Source organism: Typopeltis vanoorti, chromosome 2, assembly GCF_054136105.1.
Source record: "Typopeltis vanoorti isolate ZY-2024b chromosome 2, IOZ_Tvanoo_1.0, whole genome shotgun sequence".
Lineage (NCBI taxonomy): Eukaryota > Metazoa > Arthropoda > Arachnida > Uropygi > Thelyphonidae > Typopeltis > Typopeltis vanoorti.
Window position 1 is genome coordinate 104,265,338 of NC_143550.1, and position 20,541 is coordinate 104,285,878.

The window sequence follows — 20,541 nt, forward strand, 5'->3', positions numbered from 1 at the left end:
ATTTACATTTCAGAAAAAATTAATTATAATTTCCAATATTGAATTATTTTAATTACAGGATGGTCGACGTAGTCGTAACTTATTTTTATAAAAAGAACTGCAACAGATCTTTTGATAGGTTGTAATCTAAACGAATGAAATAACGTATATTTTTTGCATTTTGAGCCACTTATTCACTCAAATAGAATGTTCGCTTCGAGATTTGATTCGCAATCGTGACAGTGACTAAAGAAAACTCGAATGGTGTTCTAATCAACGGCAAACACAACTGTGGCTGAAGTCACTGCGCGAGGGCACACACACACACACACACACACACACACACACACACACACACACACAGCGTTCCATCTGGTGCCCGAACGTTCTGCTCGGGGAGGGGTGGGTAGGAGGAGGAATTCCATAAATTTCAGGGAGCAAAGAATCACTACGCATTACTTGCTTTAATAGTGTTTCTGAGAATCTTTTGTGTGCTCCCCTGCGAGCGACAGTGATGCATAATGACACATGAAACAAAATGAAATACTTTGAGTTGTTCTCTCTCTCTCTCTCTCCTCCTAACATCCGCTCACGTGCACGTAGATGTGTGTGCGCGCGCGAGCGCAAGCTGCAGAATGACTGACGCAAGGATTTTGTAGTTTCGGCACGTTTATTGATCATGTGGTACGATAGAATGACAAAAGTACACAGGTCTGCGACGAGGAAGTGTGCGCGTGACACAAGAATCGCCCATTGCATCGTGTCGATCCTGCTAATTTCACCGATGAAGACTAACGAAGATTATCATCTCTGTGATAAATGATTTTGCTCATTTCTCTTTCTCTCTCTCTCTCTCTCTCTCTCTCTCTCTCGCTCTTTGTGTATGTGTGAATGAAGATGACAATCTTCATTAGTCTTTACAGTATAGATATATATCCTAAATCGACATTTTTACAAGGATAAAATATCTTTCCGTTTCCCAAAATTATGAATCAATCAACTACTTGATGATTCCCAAATTGGTGAAACAGAAACACTCGGAATTTTTTTGCATTTCCACTTCTTTCATTATTGTGCCAACAGTTTATTTCAGCCCAGTGTTTATAATGGAAAAACGAACTTCTAATATGATAGAAGAAACAAAAAAAATCCACTTTTTGTCCATGGTTAATTGCGGAATAAGGAACCAAAATGTTATTTTTTAAATGAAATACGATCACAAAAAGTAAATAAATAGAAAACAATCGTAAGAGATCACTCTATTTCAATGAGAAATCTTTATTCTAAGAGATCTAATTCGTTTTCGGAACTAATAATGTACTCGAAGGTTTAATCTCTCTCTCTCTCTCTCTCTCTCCTATCCTCACATACTTCAAATATTTGACCATTTCCTTTCTTTCAGGTCTTATATGCTCTACTTCTGCCAAGAAAACCAACTTGAACATTTTTCTGTTCTTTTTTCCCTCTCTCTCTCTCTCTCTCTCTCTCTCTCTCTTCCTTTGCTTTCCAGAAAAGAAACTCCACACGGGTGTAATCAGGTTCTTCCTTAGAGTTGATTTCCGAAGCTGAAGTGGTTCTTGAAACTCCCCGTAGCTGCTTGTGCCTTTCAGATCGATAAACGCTCCCGAAAGTTATAATTTCTTCTTCATTGCTCCTTGAGTCCTCCAAAGGCTGTCACCGCCTTCGACCGTCTCTCTCTCTCTCTCTCTTATTGCTGTCCTTCCGATTCTTTGGAATTTCTATAATGCTAGGCCTCCTACGTGAGCGTTTAAGCTATACGGTGGAATCCAACATACGGAGAGAATTAGAAGAGGCGCACTGTGTATGTGTTCCCAAGACATTGTTTATGTAAAGGCATCATTTTTGATCTTAATAACAGCTTACGATTGTTCAGAATGTTTAACAATTGGAATTTCTCATTCACAGCCCTGACATTTCATTGTTACTGCGATTACCAGTGTAGGCAGGCAATCTATAATTTCTGGTGCTGTGTTATTTCAGAGTTTTCTATGGTTCATTTTTTTCCCCCTGTCGTAAATAATATGGAAAGGGATTCTATTTTGGAGTCAAATGGCCATCTTCGTCTCTGTTTATCATGGGAAACTGAAGATGGAACTTTCAAATTTTTCATTTTCAATATCTCAGAAGAAAGAAAAAAAAATCATTTTGGCAAATATTGCCTATAACTCCCTGCACGTGCAAAGAATATAGGTAGAGAGTTTTTTTTTTTTTTTTTTTTTTTTTTTTTTGTGATACGCGCTGAATGCCACCCACAAAATAAGTGTTGTTGCACGTGATAAGCTTTGGAAGATTGTTTAAAATTTCTGCACGAAGGAAAAGACCACAATAGCAATTTGTTTCCGTCAACAACATATCGCTGGTCTGTGCCGCACTAAGCTCGGATAGTTATAAAGAAAAAGTGAGGGGGGATATCAATTACCTCTGATGTGTCTTCTTTACTTACATACGCACGCACTAACCTCTCTGACACGTTTGGAAAAAAAAAAAAAAAAAAAAGGAAGCAGTCAATGAATAATAATTATACCTCTGAAGTTAATTAGCTATTCCAAGGAAAATAACTGTAAGTAAATAACGCGTGTGTAGAGAGGGGGGGGGATTTTTATATTTATTTATTTATTTATTTCGCGAACAACCGTGAGACCCATATTGGCAAGTGCGGCACCATCTAATTAAACCAATATAATATTGTTGTTGATAACTTTTGTTTGTAATTTGCGTGTATTCTTGTGTCCGTTTTGCTTGATTGGGGGACAAAATAACCCGAGGTTTTCGGGAGAACCCCCCCCCCCATCATCACAATAAACAAATCTGATGAAAATATGGCTTGATATTGTCTTAAAACTAAGATAAGTAACTGTTTCTCAATGTTATTTCACCTCTACGGACTTCGTATTATTACCAGCTTTGACAGATGACAGCACTTATCATCATGACATCAAAATTACCAGCATTGTCGCCTTTTGAAAGATATTATAAAAAAAAACGTTTTCATTTTTCTGTCAAAAAAAAAAAAAGATCTGAAATCACTCAGTATTGTTCATTTCATCGCATTTTTAACAATACCAAATATGACATGCGCACTTTGTATGCTTACAGATTGTTACGTACCGTTTTGATTGCGTTGAGCCAACATACTATATACAGCATAAAAATGTTTTAAAAAAAATAAAAACGGCCGATCCACAAAAAAGTTTCTAAAATGTTTTCCTATCTCTAATAGTATGCAAGAAGAAAGAGTGATAGATTATTAACATTCCTGTAAATAGCCCGTAGATTGACCCAAGGCAAGCAGCTAAGATTTCTCCTCTAATCTCACTTTTATCATATTTCCTATGCAAGGCACGAACTTAAGATAACAAAAATTACGTTGCTGGGCACTTTATGTTCGACTTTAACTCTAGTTGATGTTTTAAAGACAGGAAACTTCGATTAATTTTTATGCATCTTTAAATATTCACTGAAATAAACTGATCAACCCCCTCCCGTATTAAATAAGGCGATTTAATTAATTGTATGTTAGAGAACTGGGATTATACTTTAAATAGTTAAATATTTTACGATAAAAAAAGTGAAAAATCAAGAAATAAGTCGCACACCCTTTTTTTTAATAAATAAAATAAACATAAATTTCAACTGCTGCCCAAGAAGAATATTTCATGACAATAATTTTATTACAAGACGTTGCCTAGCAACCGAATGATTTATATTCCGCCGACTATTTAAAACCATCTAGAGCGTGTTTTTTATTTTCCTAATTTAATCTTCGCTTACCTCCATCGTCCATAAGGTTTAGTGCTCACTCTTTCGTTTTCTTCTTTAATAAAAACGTAGCGATATACGAATCAGAATAAATTTTTCCGCCAAACTAAGTGTTCATGACTTTACTTTTCCCTCAAAAGTTTATCTCTCTCTTGTGGGCCATGAAGAAAGAACATTTACAGAGAGGTCAAAGAATTCGTCCATTGATTGCCCCGCTCGTTTTCCTCTTGACAGGTTGGCGAAGTAAATAATTACGATCACAGTTTTGCCATCGAAGAGTCGTTTGCTTAGTTTAAGATGCGTATTAGTTCACCAACGTTATACCTTTGCGGCTGTATAATTGAGCTAATATTTTCGCAATAGCACTATTGCCAAGGTTATTAAAGGAACGAGATTGCAGATAATGGTTTCTTCGAACAACCGCTGTAAACAATGTGGCAGCACTGTTTCTATCTACTTAGTGCATCCCAAGGGAGGGATAACAAGTGCCGTTAAAAATTATTACATCATCACAACACCGGCTCCTGCTGTCGGCCACGAAAATTTTGACGCGTCAGCACGGTTGGCGATGGTGAACCGTTAAGTGATACCGCTAATTCCCCCCCCCATCTCTTTCCTTTCCCCCGTGAAAAAAAAAGAAAAAAAAAACATTTCGTACAGTAATGGCATTTACGGACGCGCAGTTCACCTGGTCATGATTTCTCGCCAAACATTTTTATTGTTAGTTTTTAATTAAAGTGATGCTGAAAAATTCTTTCTAAAATACTTAAGAATATTTTGCTAATGCTTTATTCTTTCATTTTTCATTTCTTGTAAAAATGCGCATAATAATTACAGCTATTGGTTATAATGCTTGCTGTATTGCATTTAACATTCCGTTATTTTTCTAATCACATTTTGTTTTTCGCCTGTTTTATAATTTACATAATTTTCCGCTAGATGGCGGTGTGACAAATTTTTATAGTGATTAGAGATTATTGCCTTAACAAAAATGAAATACTGTATCTTATTTATTGATTAAATAGCAAACATAAAGTACATAAATAACATATAAAGAGCATTAGATATAAGATAGTTGCACAATCTAATCGTGCAACATTTATCTATTGTTCTTTGGCCATGAAACAAATACACTAATGCAATAATGCTTGGGCGAAAACTGAAAACGGCGCAAAATTGTCCAACAGTTGGATAGACAATTTTAATTATAACTTTCTGTAATTAAATTTTTTTTGAATCGGTGTTATTTGTAATTTGGCACTTAATACACGCCACCGGTTCAGTTGCATTGGTCACGTGCACAATAATGTTTAAAAAAAAAAAAGATAAAAATACAGAGTCCGGAAAAAATATAAAAACATGTCGAAAAAGCTTGGGTTCGAATATTGTTAAGGACGCGAGGAACTTTCTATGAGGATCTTTCACCTAAAAGTGAGTTAGACAGTCTCAAATGGAGGTGGAAAGGCTCTTCCTTTGGAGTTCCGGGAACAAACCCTGTTGAAGACGTAATATACTGGTCTCATAGCTTAGATGATTCAAACCTGATCAAACCAAAAAAACACAGAATGATTATATTACGTATCACAGAATTATCGAGTTTTGCTACGCACAGACGCAGAAGGTATTGCAGATTTGTTTCGCAAAGTAAAAATTTGTTTCGTACCTGCAAGATTTTGATAATGCACGTCTAGTTATATATACATATATATAATAATTGACTTTCAGTTGACACGTCGTCATAAAAAGTTCCTCGCTTTCTTGGCAGGATTTGAACCTAAGTATTTTCAACATTATATATATCGCAACCTAGACTATCCATTATGGACTGAATTGTAAAGTCAACCATTTGCAACCATATTACTACCTGAAAATTAGTCTGTGATGGGCAATACTTAAACCTTTGTAAATAATATTAAAAACATAGGAAGACACAAATAGAGAAGCTTGGGATTAAGAAAATACAAGACAGATAGATATGTTAGAGACGCAGAAAACGAAGACAAACAAAGAGAGAGAGAGAGAGAGAGAGAGAGAGAGAGAGAGAGAGAGAGAATATAATTAGAACTAAAGAAATCAAGGGGGAGAGAGAGATTCGTCCCTCTCTCTCTCTCTCTCTCTCTCTCTCTCTTTCAGCTAGATAGAAAGAGACGAATTAACCTAAAGACAGAATGAGAAAAAAGGATGAAAGTAACAAAAGAAGAAAAAGAATAGGAAGACTGAAAGAAACAGCGCTAAAGAGGGTGTGAGTGAGTAAGTGGGAGAAAAAGAGATGCGCAGTGTGAGTTTACAGGGTTGGCTAGTGGATTCCGATGGATTCCTTAAGATTTCTGACAGCAAAACCAACAAATACGCTAAAAGCGAGGCCATGTTAGGACTACTTGAGAGAAAAGAAATCTCGGAATGTAAGGCGGACAACCTCCTTGAAGTAGAGGCCAGTGCACGGAATTTCCTAATGGTGGTCATTAGGAGTTTATCGAGCATTTGTAGGTCGTTTCGTAGAAGTGACAACAAGGCGGTGTCACCGTTAAATGAGAAGTGCATTCTGGGAAGGTAACTGGATCCGCCAGTTCCGTCATTACAGTTTATGTTTCCCCCGATGAATATACAGCACTACTAATGGAAGCTTTTTTTTTTCTCTGTTTTGCAGTGGGTCACGAATGACTGCAAAGCTGTGTCAACAGGAAGGGCTTCGTCATCGCTCCTGATCGTCCGCACGTCGGTAAGCAATGACCTTTCCATATTACGTTACAAGTTACATGAGTAATGGCCTCACTTATTAAGTGCTTCCCATTTTTTATACATTTTCCGTGTTCTGTATCCTCTTGCAGTACGGGATTATACTCGTTTGTCTATTCTCTCTCTCTCTCTCTGTCTCTCACTCTATATATTTCGTTCTTTAAGTTTTCTTTCTATTTTCACTCAGTATTAGTCTCCTCCACAACATTTTTTTTTTACTTTATAATTGGTTGCTATTGGCAACAATTAAAATCGTTTCTTTCCCAGCTAGAGATGGCTGTTGTCGCTTTTTTTTTAGTGACGGGCAGTCGGAATGCGTTCAGATAGACTGGACTCCATAGATTCGACAATCATTAAGGTTGGCAGTCACACTACTGCTAATTGTTGCTGCCTTACGAGCGTCCAGTGGCGTGACCAACTTTGCACTCGACTATCGAGTTCTCGTGGGACCAAAGAGCACTCTCTCTCACACACACACACGACGAAAGAGCATGAAGGAGGCTTCCCGCCATCTTGAGGAACATCTCTCTAACAAGGTCACGTGATTGCAATTAATACTACGGTGTGGAAGGGAGGATATATATTTTTTTTTCTTGAAGGGAAGAAGGGTTCGTATTTATGACCTTGCACTATGTTGACGTTCTGTATACGGGTTTGTTCCCCTAGATTCTACCCCCATCCTCAAGATGATCATATAAATTCGGTCCTTAAAACTTTCCAACTTAGTCTTATCCATTTCAGAGTAAAATCGACTATTTCAGCTTGAGAATCTCCAGTTGCCATGGATACTGTGTAACAATACATATCGGGTCAACAATCGCAAAAATTTGCATTCTTAAATTTGATTTTATCGTTGTTGATTAGGAATATCTTCAACTACTACAAGTTTTAAGCTAATTTTTATTTTTCTGATCTTTTTTTTTTATTTTAGCGAAAAAAACCATTCATCTCATTCTATCGATCTATTTATTCATCTACCGTTTTTTCAATACTGTATTATCGAGACTAAATCCCTATTGCTAAATCGTTTAGAAGCCAAATATCTAAAATTAATGTAATATAAAAACGTCTCATTAGGGTAATAAAAGCGCAGATATTCTGTATCCATATCCATCCCCCCCTCTCTCTCTCTCTCTCTCTCTCTCTCTCTCTCTCTCTCTCTCTCTCTCTCTCTCTCTCTCACACACACACACACACACAGGAACGTATACTTTATCATTTTCTCTCTTCAGAGAATGAAGATGCATATTTAAAGTCAAATGAAAACCTTTTCTTTAATCAGCAATTTAAATTGGCTTATAAATATTGTCCGTAACTTCAAATCGCTCCTTACTTTCTAACCCACCCCCCAAAAAACACTTTTATGCTAATGAGAAAGAATTCTGTAGCCCTGCAAACGGAAGTTAAGCAGTCGGTGCATTAGTGAGCAGATGAGATCTGGATGGAGATTTCCTGCGCTGCCTTTTAATTGGACTAAAACACAACATCAGCTACAGTTACAGACCTGCCCCCCCCACCCACTAACGTCAATGTAAACCAAGAAAGATTGTTTTAATGAGTCCTTTTTTTCTGTATAATTTAGTAAAGAATTCATTATGGAATGCCTTTAGTATTTTACCATCACATCTATCTTGCAATCGCATTCATTTCGAATACGCTAATCAATTAATTCCTCCGGTGATTTGGAGATGTTTATTCCTTACCGAGAAGCCACGGAGTAATCTTAATGAAAAGTCACCATACAACAACGCAAAGTAATGTCTTTTCATTCACCATCCCTCACATTCCGCGATGAAAAGTTAGCTGGCCTCATCCGGAGGGTGGGAGATTTTTCTCGGAAATTGAGATTTTTATCAACGCCACCTAGGCAAACTGGCTGGAGAACATACATTTGATATACACGTGGCTGGTGGCCTTGCCTCATTGAGATAAACCAGTCGCCATCGCTTCTTCCTTATAATAACAGGATGAATTCAGTTGCGAAGGACTTTTGGATTCTTTCGTGAGACTGAATCCTCTTGGATTCGATCTCAGAGTGGGGGTAAGCTTCCCTTATATATCCCCCCTTATGCGTGTGAGATGTCTGTTAAAAATGAAAGATACCGAGGAGCATAATTATTATTACACGACACCTCCAGGGTATCCAAATTCATCAAGGGAGGGCACCTATTCCACAACTCTCTGTCTCCACCACTACTTTCGTCATCTACACCAGCGCCATCTACTGCCGACCACCACTACTATTTTCATAGACAATCACAAACATCCATGCCCACGGCAGGATTCGAACCCGCAGCCTTTTGGCTGGAGAGCGGATATGCTAACCACTGGGCCAATCAGGCCGGTATTTCATCATCTAAACTTCTATAGGGAAACGTTGTCATTGAGATGTGGTCTACTTTTCAGTTCTTCGTAGTGTCGCACATGATGTTCATATGACCTCTTAAATTTTTGCCGGTGACCTTAGAATCATGACCTTCGGTCCTCTCCCTTGCCGTAGTAGAGGAAAAGAGACAGCTGCGATAGCGAACTTACTTCACATCTACTTATCGATGTGCGATATGTGTGTGAGTGAATGGGTGTCTACAAAGAGCGCGTGAAGGCGGGGAGTAGCACGGACCATCCACGTTGTTTATTTATCCCGTAGACGGGGGGGGGAGAAGAGAAGTGGGTTAGATTAGAGGGTGTAAAAGCCCGGTGTACTTGGCGGCATTGCGAGACAAACCCAATTGAAAAGAAGAAGAGAAGAGGGTAGCGTATAGAAAATGTGCGTAGCTAACGCTATCATTATGAGAGACAGAAAGAGAGAAGGGAGGGAGAGATGGTCGTAGCAGGAACTTCTGCTTTAGTTTGTGGGCCTGCTCTGTCGCTAGGACGCTGCGGTGTGATGTGACGCGACCAACATCGCAAGACATGATAATTACCGTGCTAGAACAGGCGAATGTCAAAACAAAGGATGCAATGTTCCCATAGAGAGCGGGGATGTGCGAACCAGCGTCTGTTTAGATGTGGATAACATTGGGTTGGGGGCTAATTCTTCGGCATCGCTGATCATACACGCACAAGATAGGATAATCCGATGCTAGCAGTTTTGTGCCGTAAATAGAGTGAATTTTCAAATGCAACGGTAATGATAGCCGACTTTCTTAGTAAAAGTATCTACAATAGCAGCATAGACGTTTAAAAAATACGATGAGACTTTCTTTTTATACAGAAAAGGAGACCCTTTTCTGTATGTTTTATTTTCTAAAAGATAGATGGAAAGAAATAATCCACCAACAATGTCCACATTTTTATCCACTTTATTTTAAACAGCTAGAAGATTATAAATAAAAAGAAAACAGATAAATAATAAATTATATTTTATTTATGATTAACAAATGTGCAAAACAGGAGGACATTCTTTCATTTAGTAATATAATGCGAGAACGGCTAACTCCACCTCTCAAACAAAAGAATTAAGTCTCTTCATATTATCAAACAGTTCATTTAATTACCGCTGTGTGATTCTACGTTTATGTTTCCATGACAACAGTAAGCTCTGGTTGAGTACAGTATATTATGCATAACCTCGAGTCCTTTAAAAAAATCACCAAAAGTTACACTTTCAATACTCGCAATGCTTTTTTTTTTTTAAACTTTCTAATCTGTTTCGCCCTTCTTCTTCCAAACATTTTGAACGAATCGGCCTTCCTCTTTTATTATTAGTAGTAATATTGGAGAAGAGTGCAGAAGAGTTCATTGTGAGCAAAGTTTGCTTTGCTCACAATGAACTATTCGCCATTGTACTAACACAGAAGCAATATTAAATATTTAGCATTTTCTACAATGGTGATGCTCACTAACTGGAATTTAACAATTAGAAACTGAAACAAAAATAAAGTAATATTCAAAATAGCAGGAAATGAGTGCGTGTGACGAGAAAAAATATGAATATATTTGAGACATTTATGAAAACCGACTTTTATTTATTTATGACAACACGCGCGCACACACACGCACAGCAATAAAGTAATCGCACCACAAAGTTAAACCAACAGACATCAGACTGGACGGTAGTACAAACGGATGTTTGGTTTGTACTCTAGGATCTGTTTCCTCTTAAATGCTCATCAAGTTCATGATTCAACGCTCCTATCAAAACTGTGTCGCTTATCTCGAGCTGTCTGCTAAAGCCATAACTAAATGTCCGATGTATCCAGTTGCCGAGTTTGATTCTTAAACTAAACAAGTTCAAAGTTGGTTTCTTGATATTGAGTAGGATATTTCTCCTAAAAAAAATCTACTGTAGTTTGTTTACAGAATTACTAGTTTATTTTTAATGAAATCACCTTACGATGCTTATTGTTAACCTAACACTTAACAGAATACTCAAGTACTTCTTCTCATGCAGCGCCCCCTGGATGATAATTAATGCAAAGTGTAACTGTGACGAGCCTAAAAATCTCTTTACGAGTATTACTGGTTAGCCTAGGAAGGAAGTATCCTCATTCACGGATGACATATTGCTATGGTTTTCCGTAAGCCGCAACTCGTCCCTGGGGCTGACGACTCTCTTAATTTTTAATTCCACCAATAAAACTTTATGGTAGTTTTGGAGTTTTTAAAAACACTCGTTTTCACTAAAGAATGTGTTATGGAGCTTCAAGTACATAAAGTTGAATAAATTAAGAGTTTTTTGTGATTCTGCGGTATCATCATGGGACGAGTTTTTCTCCTTCTTGTTTACCTTGACACCACGACCCGCCCTAAATTATTTAGCTGCATGTTCTTTATGGAGACGTTACCAGAAAGACCATTTCTTAGTAAACTCTTTCATTATCTCGAAAGAAATTAAGAAACTCCCCGTAGACCCAACCTTTAGTTTCAAAAGAACATTCAAAAAACAAAACAAAAAAAAAGTCAAAAAGCGTCTACTCCCCTTTATTAAAACATACAGTAAGAAACCGGAATGACCGTATCCATGACAACGCATCCTAGAACAACATTCACGAAATTTAAAATCGACTTCATAGAGATTATGAAAGCTAATTCATTTTATTATTCTATTACTGTCACGAATGTTTCTTTTTTTTTTCTTTAATGGGAAATCTGTCAGACGAATAATAACCAATTAAATGACGCACGCCATCTGGTCAGTGCGTGTATTTGAAGAGCTTCTCTAGCAGAGAATTGTGCTATTTATAGGTAAAATGTAGTGATTTGCCTCGATCCAATAAAAGATGCTGAATGAGATTGTCTCTGATCTTTACTTTTCTTTTTTTTTTCGACAGAAGAAGTTTGTATTCACTTAATGTTTGATGTGCGTGATAACTGAGATTCTATTTAGTTATTGCTTGCTGCTTATTGCAATTACTGCATTTCCATTTAAAGATAAGGAAAGAGATAATTAGACCGTTTCTGACTGTTACACCTGACAATACGTAAATACATCTGCATGATATTCCGAAATTATTTGCGATGTTGCTCGTGTAATGCTAAATTATGACAGATAGACATAGCAATAAATTATAAATTAATTCGTGCATAAAAACAGACAAAAGAAAAAGTTACTATCTTCTACTAAGTTGCTAAAAGTTATAAAAAGTTACTAGGTTCTTGTGGGATACTGCGCTTGACCATCTCGTATATTGCAATGGACTAAATGTGTGTCGGCGTTGGCATGGTGAAGTTTTCATTCCCAAATTTATCTTATCTCTCCCTCATTTCTTGCAGTCCAAGGGAGGAAATCATGAACCTCTTTTTAAAAAAAGACAACCTTATTCAAACTCTTTCCAAACTTAACCTTCTGCCAGGCCTAACTTCGATATATCTTTGTATTTATTTATCACCATCGTTATCATTCTATCTCTGTTTTTTTTTTTTTTTACTTTTCCTTTTTTTTTTCGTTGTTATATTTTATCTTCTCCTGGAATTTTAATTCCGTGTAGGCACAAGGAATCTTCATAAGGGTTTTTCAGCTGAAGATGAGTTAGATGATCTCATACAGAGGTTTTTTTCTTCCTGAAACTCAGGTTTTTCATCCTCAAACAGGCAAACCAGTAATAAGAACGAATGAACGGACGTAATAGATACACTGCTGGTATCATAGCCTGAGTTGTTCAGACGTAAATCAGAAACAAACAAATTTTTCGATTTTCTCTCTCTCTCTCTCTATCCATTCTGTCTATTACGACTCTATTCTCTTTCTCTCTCTCTCTCTCTCTCTCTATCCATTCTGTCTATTACGACTCTATTCTGTCTCTCTCTCTCTCTCTCTATTCATTCTGTCTATTACGACTCTATTCTGTCTCTCTCTCTCTCTCTCTCTTTTCAAATTATGAGTGTTTTTCCTTTAAATATATTTTTTCATTCCGTTTTTTCGATTCTCTCTCTCTTTTGCTCACGCACAGTGTAATGGTTTGTAAAACGTGTGTTCTTTCTCAAAAACCTCTTTCCATCCCTCACTGCAATCCATTTACATCACTTCAAGTAAGTAGTTCATTGAGTGGAAATATACCCACAGAGTCAGAGAGTTAGCCGAATTAACTCTGCTAGACCGTTTGAATTAAATGGCTGGTAAATATGTGCAAGGAAAGGTATGTTAAAGTAAGTGAGTGTTTTGGGGAGGGGGAGCAACTTCAATCGGGGATTTTTACTTAACCGAACAGCAGCAGCAGAAGCAGATTGATCGATGTCACTGGAGTAATTCTACTCTCCAGGCTGTAGGTGAAAAAGCTTCGTTCAGTGACTTTTGCTCTAACAAGAAGCCGCACTGTTTACCTTCAACGTATCTAACGAGGGGATGTTTCACCAGGACCAACACAAGAGCTAGACTTGGTTAGCCGACTGCAGGTTCTGTGTTCCTAACATCCTCATTCTCCCGGGTGGACATAAGTGAATCATTCCGGTCCTAAATGCACTCTGCTCTACCTCTGCCGTCATCTAGGCGCGCGTCTGTTTGTGTATGTGTGTGTGTGCGTGCGTGCACGTACGCTCACATTAGCCTCCCTAAGAAGTCCAAACCAAACTGGTGTAGTGGAAATATTAGACTGTGTTGTGTGTGTGTGAGTCGAGTCATTAAATGACGTATATGCGAAAATGATCCTTACTAACGCAGGGGGATAAAGTACAGATGGTTGAAGTGTATAAGAGCTCCGTATTCGTTGTGTTTTTAATGCAAACCTTTGTTTAGGTAATTGTCATAAGCTGTGGTTTTTTTATAAAGATCAATGTTTTTATTCCTTCTTATGATCATTTCTAGTTTTCAGCATTATTATATAGTTCAGTTGATATCTGTAAGCTATTTTCATTGCTATTCTTACAATATTTATTTTGTTAGACTATTGTTACAATATTTTGTTACAATATTTATTTTGTTAGACTACTGTTACAATATTCTTCTTCTTCTTGACTTCCCATATTAGGCAATTGGTTGCCTGTTAAACCCTTGAAAACGTTATTTTCAAGAGTTTAAAGTCTTCTGGCCATCTCCTTCTGGGTTTTCCTCTTGATCGGTGTCCCTTTGGTTTATATTACCAAAGGGACAATTTTTTACAATATTTATTTTGTTGGACTATTGTTACAATATTTTGTTACGATATTTATTTTGTTACAATATTTATTTTGTTAGAATACTGTTACAATAGTTTTTACAATATTTATTTCGTTAGATTTTTGTTACAATATTTTGTAACAAAATTTATTTTGTTAGACCAGTGGTTCTCAACCTTTTTCCACTTGTGTGCCCCTTTTAAACCCATTTCTATAAATTGAACTCCTTGTTTTTAAAATAGCTGTTTTTGAATACTGACACTTTTGTTCATGTTCAGTGCCTATCTTAATGTAAAATAGTTTACTTTATTTGTTTTTCCGCCATTACTGATTATTTTTCGTGTACCCCTCCTGAACGGCCCACCACGTACCACCGGTTGGGAACCGATGTATTAGACTATTGTTACAATATTTATTTCGTTAGACTATTGTTACATTATTTTGGTACAACATTTATTTTGTCAGACTAGCTATTGTTTGAATCGTTAGGATATAATATTCTCTTTTTCTAATAGAAAATCAGTTAGAAATTCATATGGTTATAAAGATTTTTTATCCCTCAAAACAAGCAAATAGTGAAGTCGCCAATAATATGCAAATTTGTGTCTTCTGCAGTAAATTAGCAAATAATATGCTGAACCAATAGCAGTAGTTGCCTCTGCCGTAATTGCAACCAATTAGTCGCTTTTCCATTATATATTTTTATTTATTAAAATCTGTGTGTTATAAGCCTATACATTGTTTGTATATCTGTTTATCGTTTCTTTCTTTTGATTTTTTTCTTATTGTTTCATTACTAATTATTTATTCTTTATGTATTGTTTCTTTATCTAAATTGCATATCTATGTAATGCTTCTATGCTCATTGTCTGCTTGTTTAGTTCATAAATTATTTGGTAAAGTGTAGATCTACATGAAATATAAAACGTGATGATCTCTTAACACAATTTATATCTCTTATTGGCCAATGAAATAGTCCATTATTGCTACTATTAAGTAACTATCCTAACATTCGCCCTAATCAAAATAATACCGGAACAACAATGAAAAACAACAATGGGAAAATGTTGCAAAACTTTTTTCAACAATGCGCACAAGCCACAAACACCAATTGGAATATTGTATTCGCAAAATAATACCATAATGCAACACTCCTCTTTTTATTGTTCCATTGTTCCATGTTGCGCCATTTTTATTTCTACTTTTATTGTTTCTTTACTCTTCTGTTTATTTACTTTTGCTCCCTTGTTTATTGTTTCTTTAGTCCTTTGTTTATTTTCTTTGCGCTTCTCTTTATTGTTTTTCCATGTCTCTGAGAGGGATTTTGTTTTTCATTTAAAGCGTTCTGATTGGCCGTCACAATCAAGCAACTAAAAGAATTCATAAGCTATTGCAGTCAATCATGCAACTTCTTCCATCGCAGTTTGAGCGAAATAAATCTTAAGAGTTTTTATTCATTTGTATTCCTTCGTAAGCTTCTCTAAAATTTCCAATTTAAATGTTACAGCACTAATTACCATAGTAGCGATTTGACCGTATCCTCTAGCCCAATAATTACATTCCTAAAAAAGACAAAAACCCTATTAAAAAAGCAGTGTCGTGCTTAGTTAAAATATCAGATCACAGAACGTAATTCCGACCACGGTAATTTCTTAACTTCAACTTCGTTATTCTATAGCTCGCGGTCATAAACGAAGCATCGACGCTCTTGTGGAGATGTCACAGAAATCCTTTCTTGTGGACACACACAAACAAACAAACAAAGACAACAATGTAAAGTAAAAGAAGAATAAGAACTTAAATCTGTCTATTAATTTAGCACGTTTTTATTAGAAAAGAGAGAAAAACACACAGAGAGAGAGGGGGGGGATGATAGGAAAGAAATGGTAAGTCTCTGAATGTTTAAGTATTTATTGTAAACGAATTGTTGTAAATCTTTCAAATGTTGGAACCACTCGAAAACCCGTATGACTCACTGAGTCAACAAATGGTATTTGATCCTTTTGCGAGGGGAAAAAATCTGAAGTGGTATAGTAATCATTATTTTGTGTACCCTAGCTATAACTTCTGCCCACATTTTCAACATTTTAAAGAGGCATTGCATTTTTTAAAATATAATATAGAAAACCTTGACCCTCCATAGCTCACTTGATTTAGTCAAAGGTCTTTGGGTGGGAAGACCTGGGTTCGAATCCCGTCTATGATTTAAAAGAAAAACTGGCCAACTCTTCTTTAACTAAAAAGCCTTTATCAAGGCTTTTCAGTTAAAGATGAGTTGGCCAGTCTCATGTTGAGGCGGTGAGGTTTTTTTTGCCAAAAGTAAGGTTTTTCATTCTTCAAAACAAGCAAATCGGTCCTGGAAACAAACAGGCATAGAAATACTCACCCTCAGAGACGTGGCATAGCGGCTGCATCAAAATGTTATGATCTCCAATCAGGGATCTTTGCCCGCCCTAGGAGATGAAAGAGGCGAAAGGATATAAAACCTAATTGTGTAATAAAAAGGTCTTAAAAAATATTCCATCTAATTTTGAAATTTATTCAAAAGATCTGTTTCGAAATAAATTCCTTTAGCTACTAGACTACTAATAAAAGGTGCAGACGCTTCAAAGATTTTGATCATTACGTGAAAAGACAAGAAACATTTTAAACAGAGTAATCCTCTTTTGAGAAGTTAAACTACAAGCGAACTTCATTAATAACTGGAATACAAAGTGCAAACTGATTTGAAAGGGCAACTCCAGAAATGAATACCAAATTTCGCTGAAAATTATTACGCTGAAATGGGTACGATGCGCCTACTGGTTTGATTTTGATACTCCTATAATAAAAGATATTTATAAATAAAAATAAATAGTACATCGACACAAAAACACACGTGAAATGCAATAGTGATTTGTTATCAGTGCAAAGATGGCGAGAACAGATAGATGGAATAGATCGATTTTTTTTTTTTTTTTTTTTCCCACAAAGCCTCTGTAGCTTGTAAATATATTTTTCTGGTCTGTTGTGTTTGTAACCCTAAGAAATACCTTATCTATTTCCGAAAACGTGTAGAAACACCAGGGGTCATTTTTCGACGCTGTTCTTTCCGTATTCTGTATATGGGATTCTTCATAAGACCGACGAAATGGCCTTTGGGAGGGAGACGATGAGGTGGGGGGAAGAGAAGGAAAGGAAACGAAAAGAAGCCGTTGTATGAACGCAAACCTCCACGACAAATAGATCTTCCCATTGGTTGCGCAAAGTCGCTCTCAGAAGAGCAAAGTATTGCAATCGAATGCAATGGGGGTAACTTTGTGCTCTGGGGACTTCGCAAAATTGCCAAACGAATAACGATTGGGTGTTGAAAGTTAGGCGAAGTTAGGAAGCAAGAAGCTAACGGTCGTATATTCCCGTAGTACTCCGTCAAGCCAGGGGCATTTCCACACCGCTGAGAATGTTGATGTGGAAGATGAAGTTCCTTAACGGCAGTTTCCAAAGCTGATAAATATAGTAACAAAGAAATAGCATCCCCCTACACGGGGAGCCATTTACTGCCGATGGGAATCAATAGACAATCAACAAGGAGTGTCTCGTAGAAAAACCTGCGGCATTCATTGTGTGGTTTGAGGAGTCTGCTGGCGGCAAACTCCACACCAATGACAAATGATGGCAATTTTTATCAATCGCTAAGCCATAAGCAGACAATTCCCCCGACAGGGTAGCTTCTCTGTAAGGCACGCATTCAATGTATCTCTGACACACAGCCCAGTCCCATTTTCCAAGGTTAGGATTACTTCTGTACGAGGTTATATTGCGTGTCGTTTTCCCTTTTAGGTGACCTTTGACACGACTCACTGGTAGGCAGCTCCATTAGTGCGCGTCCACGAGAAATTGTCGTACGCTGGACCATCGGTGAACAGAATTAAATTGTGTAATGACTGTTGACGTTTTAGTAATCCCGTGCTTGCAAGAATTTCATATCTTTTATGGAAGAATTTAATGTGAAAACAGTCAACTAACCATTGCTAGAAATATGCTTGTTGTGGTGTGTACTTGGTGTGTTGTTCTTTGATAAATTCCTTTTGGACGAGACATTCTTATCAAAACGATTGCTGGTATACTTAACACATTGGCTTACTCTCTCTCTCTCTCTCTCTCGGTATTTTTCTTAGACCAATCATTGTCTTAAATGTTATCTTTTCCTATCCTGTGGCTTATTCCAGGAAACCCAGCTTAGCTAGCGTTTATCCGAAAGTCTTCCTTAATCTTTTGTTTTTTTTTTCTTTTTTTATGTCCAAGCACTCAACATCGCAAAGCCTAAGAGTTATATTAGTCCAGATTGATAACGATATTTTATTTCATTTATTTATTTTTATATTGTTGGCTTGTTTTCTTGAATCTGTTGTTTTAAAGCAAAGCATCTTTAGCAGCAAAAATAAAGCGAATTTCTCTCTATCACTTCCATCGTCTCTTATTATTTCTCTGTTGAAATCTTATGTGGATTCAACCCAGGAGTGTTTTGAAACCTATAACCAATCCCTAAAGTATACTTACGCATCATAGTCTTTTTTTTTTAAAGTCAAGTCATCTTAGACTTTCAATTCCTTGAAAATCATCCATCCCTTATAGACATTCACAATTATCCATTATCCATGCCAACAAAGGAATCGAACCAAAAACTGTGATTTGAAGGTGAAAGACATTATCCGAAAACAGATGCAAACCGTTCTTGTTAGTGTTTCACAATATGAATTTTCTCTTTCGACGGAACATTTGTTTGTTTAGAAAATTAATAACGTGTCAGCTTATATTTGGTTTTTCATTAGACAGTCGCTATTCAAAACGGTATTTTTCTCTTTTGGAGAAACATCAATTTATTATAACAAACAACTGATGTCTTGCTCCGTATTCTTTTGTATATAAACAAGCATCTCTAATTCCGAAGGCTAATTTTCTGAAGATATTTATCAAAACTGTCTTCTGTATTTTGTCATTTTTCTCATACCCTATTAAAATATTACTCTTGCTTCATTCTAATTTGAGGAAATATAAATAGTAGGAGACCGATAGAGGGAATTTCATTTCTAATTCCCCTTAAAATTCTCGGCCTAGTTCGCTGAGTGGTTGTCGTATCTATTCTCCAACCAGCAAGCGGTGAGTCCGAATCCTATTACGGACATCGATATTGGTGGATCGTTAGGGGAGATGAATTTTATTGCCCTGTGTAAGATCAGTACCCATCCTGAATTACTGGAGGTTTGGTGGCATGAAAAGTTTCATTTTTGTTTCTAGAAAAGCGTTTCCAGATTATATAGTCATCAGTCCAATCGGTGTTATTAATCTACTATAAGTTAACAGTTTCATAAGAATTGTACATCAATATTTTTAGAGTGAAACTATTCTAATATTAAACAAAAGGGACTATATTATTTCGTTTGCTAGAATACTATGAATTTATTTAGAAATATAATATAATATATACTGCATATAATATATATATATATATATATATATATATATATATATATAAACAGGGTGTCTCAAAAATGTATACACACTTTGAATGATCATAAAGTTGGTATTTATTATAATACAGTTAACTTTCACATTGTAAAGTACACTACATAAATGTACTTTTCATCCCTCAACGTCTGTATTCAAACCGATGACCGTCCTGGTCCAGGCACCGCTGATAACGTGCAGCAATGGAATTGCAAACACTGAGAATCATTTCGTCTTGTAGCTGGGTGCATTCTCTTTCGATTGCTGTTTTCAAGTCATCGACTGTTGCCAGTTTTGAAGTGTAAACTTTATCCTTGATAAACTTTATCCTTGTAAACTTTATCCTTGATAAATCCCCATAAGAAGATGTCCATTGGCGTGAGGTCTGGTGAACGGTGTGTGTGTGTGGGTGGGGGGGGTATTCTACAGGACCTCTTCTTCCAATCCATCTGTTGGGTAGAGTCTCATTAAGATAGACCCTCACATCTCGAGGATATTGTAAGGGTGCCCCATCTTGTTGAAAATAAAAGTCCTCTTGAATACTTGGCATGACAGCTTCATGCAGCAAGTTCAAGTAATTGGCACCAGTTACAGTACCGTCGAAAAAGAATGGTCCAATTAATCGTGTGCTGATAAGCCGCACCACCACACCGTCATTCCTGGTAAATTTACATGATGTTCCTCCATAACATGCGGATTCTCAGGTGCCCAGTAAGTGCAATTTGTGCCGGTTAATTGACCCATTTAATTTAAATGTGGCCTCATCACTCCACACAATTCATCTTGTAAATTATGCGTCCTCTTCACATTTTTCCAAGTACCACTCACAAAACTGAATTCTCCTATCCAGATCATCTTCGTTGAGAGCGTGTACTCTTCTTGGAATGTAACTTTTCCAATAACTGCGCTTCAACATGCGATGGACACTTGATTTTGATATTCCTATCTCACGAGACGCTTGTCGCACAGATTTTCTTGAACTCTGACGATACGCTTCAATCAACCTTTCTTCTGTTGCGTGCCTCG

The 20,541-nt window shown here is 36.7% G+C and overlaps 1 protein-coding gene across 2 annotated transcripts in view; it reads left to right on the top strand.

Annotated features, from left to right (window-relative positions):
* LOC150109305 (irregular chiasm C-roughest protein-like) overlaps nt 1-20,541 on the top strand; it is a 641,937-nt gene that overhangs the window by 88,811 nt on the left and 532,585 nt on the right. The window contains exon 2 of one of the 2 annotated variants that reach the window (XM_090407227.1): nt 6,407-6,478. The exons of the other annotated variant lie outside the window; for it this stretch is intronic. The gene's annotated coding sequence lies outside the window, so the exon portion shown is untranslated. The remainder of the gene's footprint in view (nt 1-6,406; nt 6,479-20,541) is intronic. 2 annotated transcript variants of the gene reach the window in all.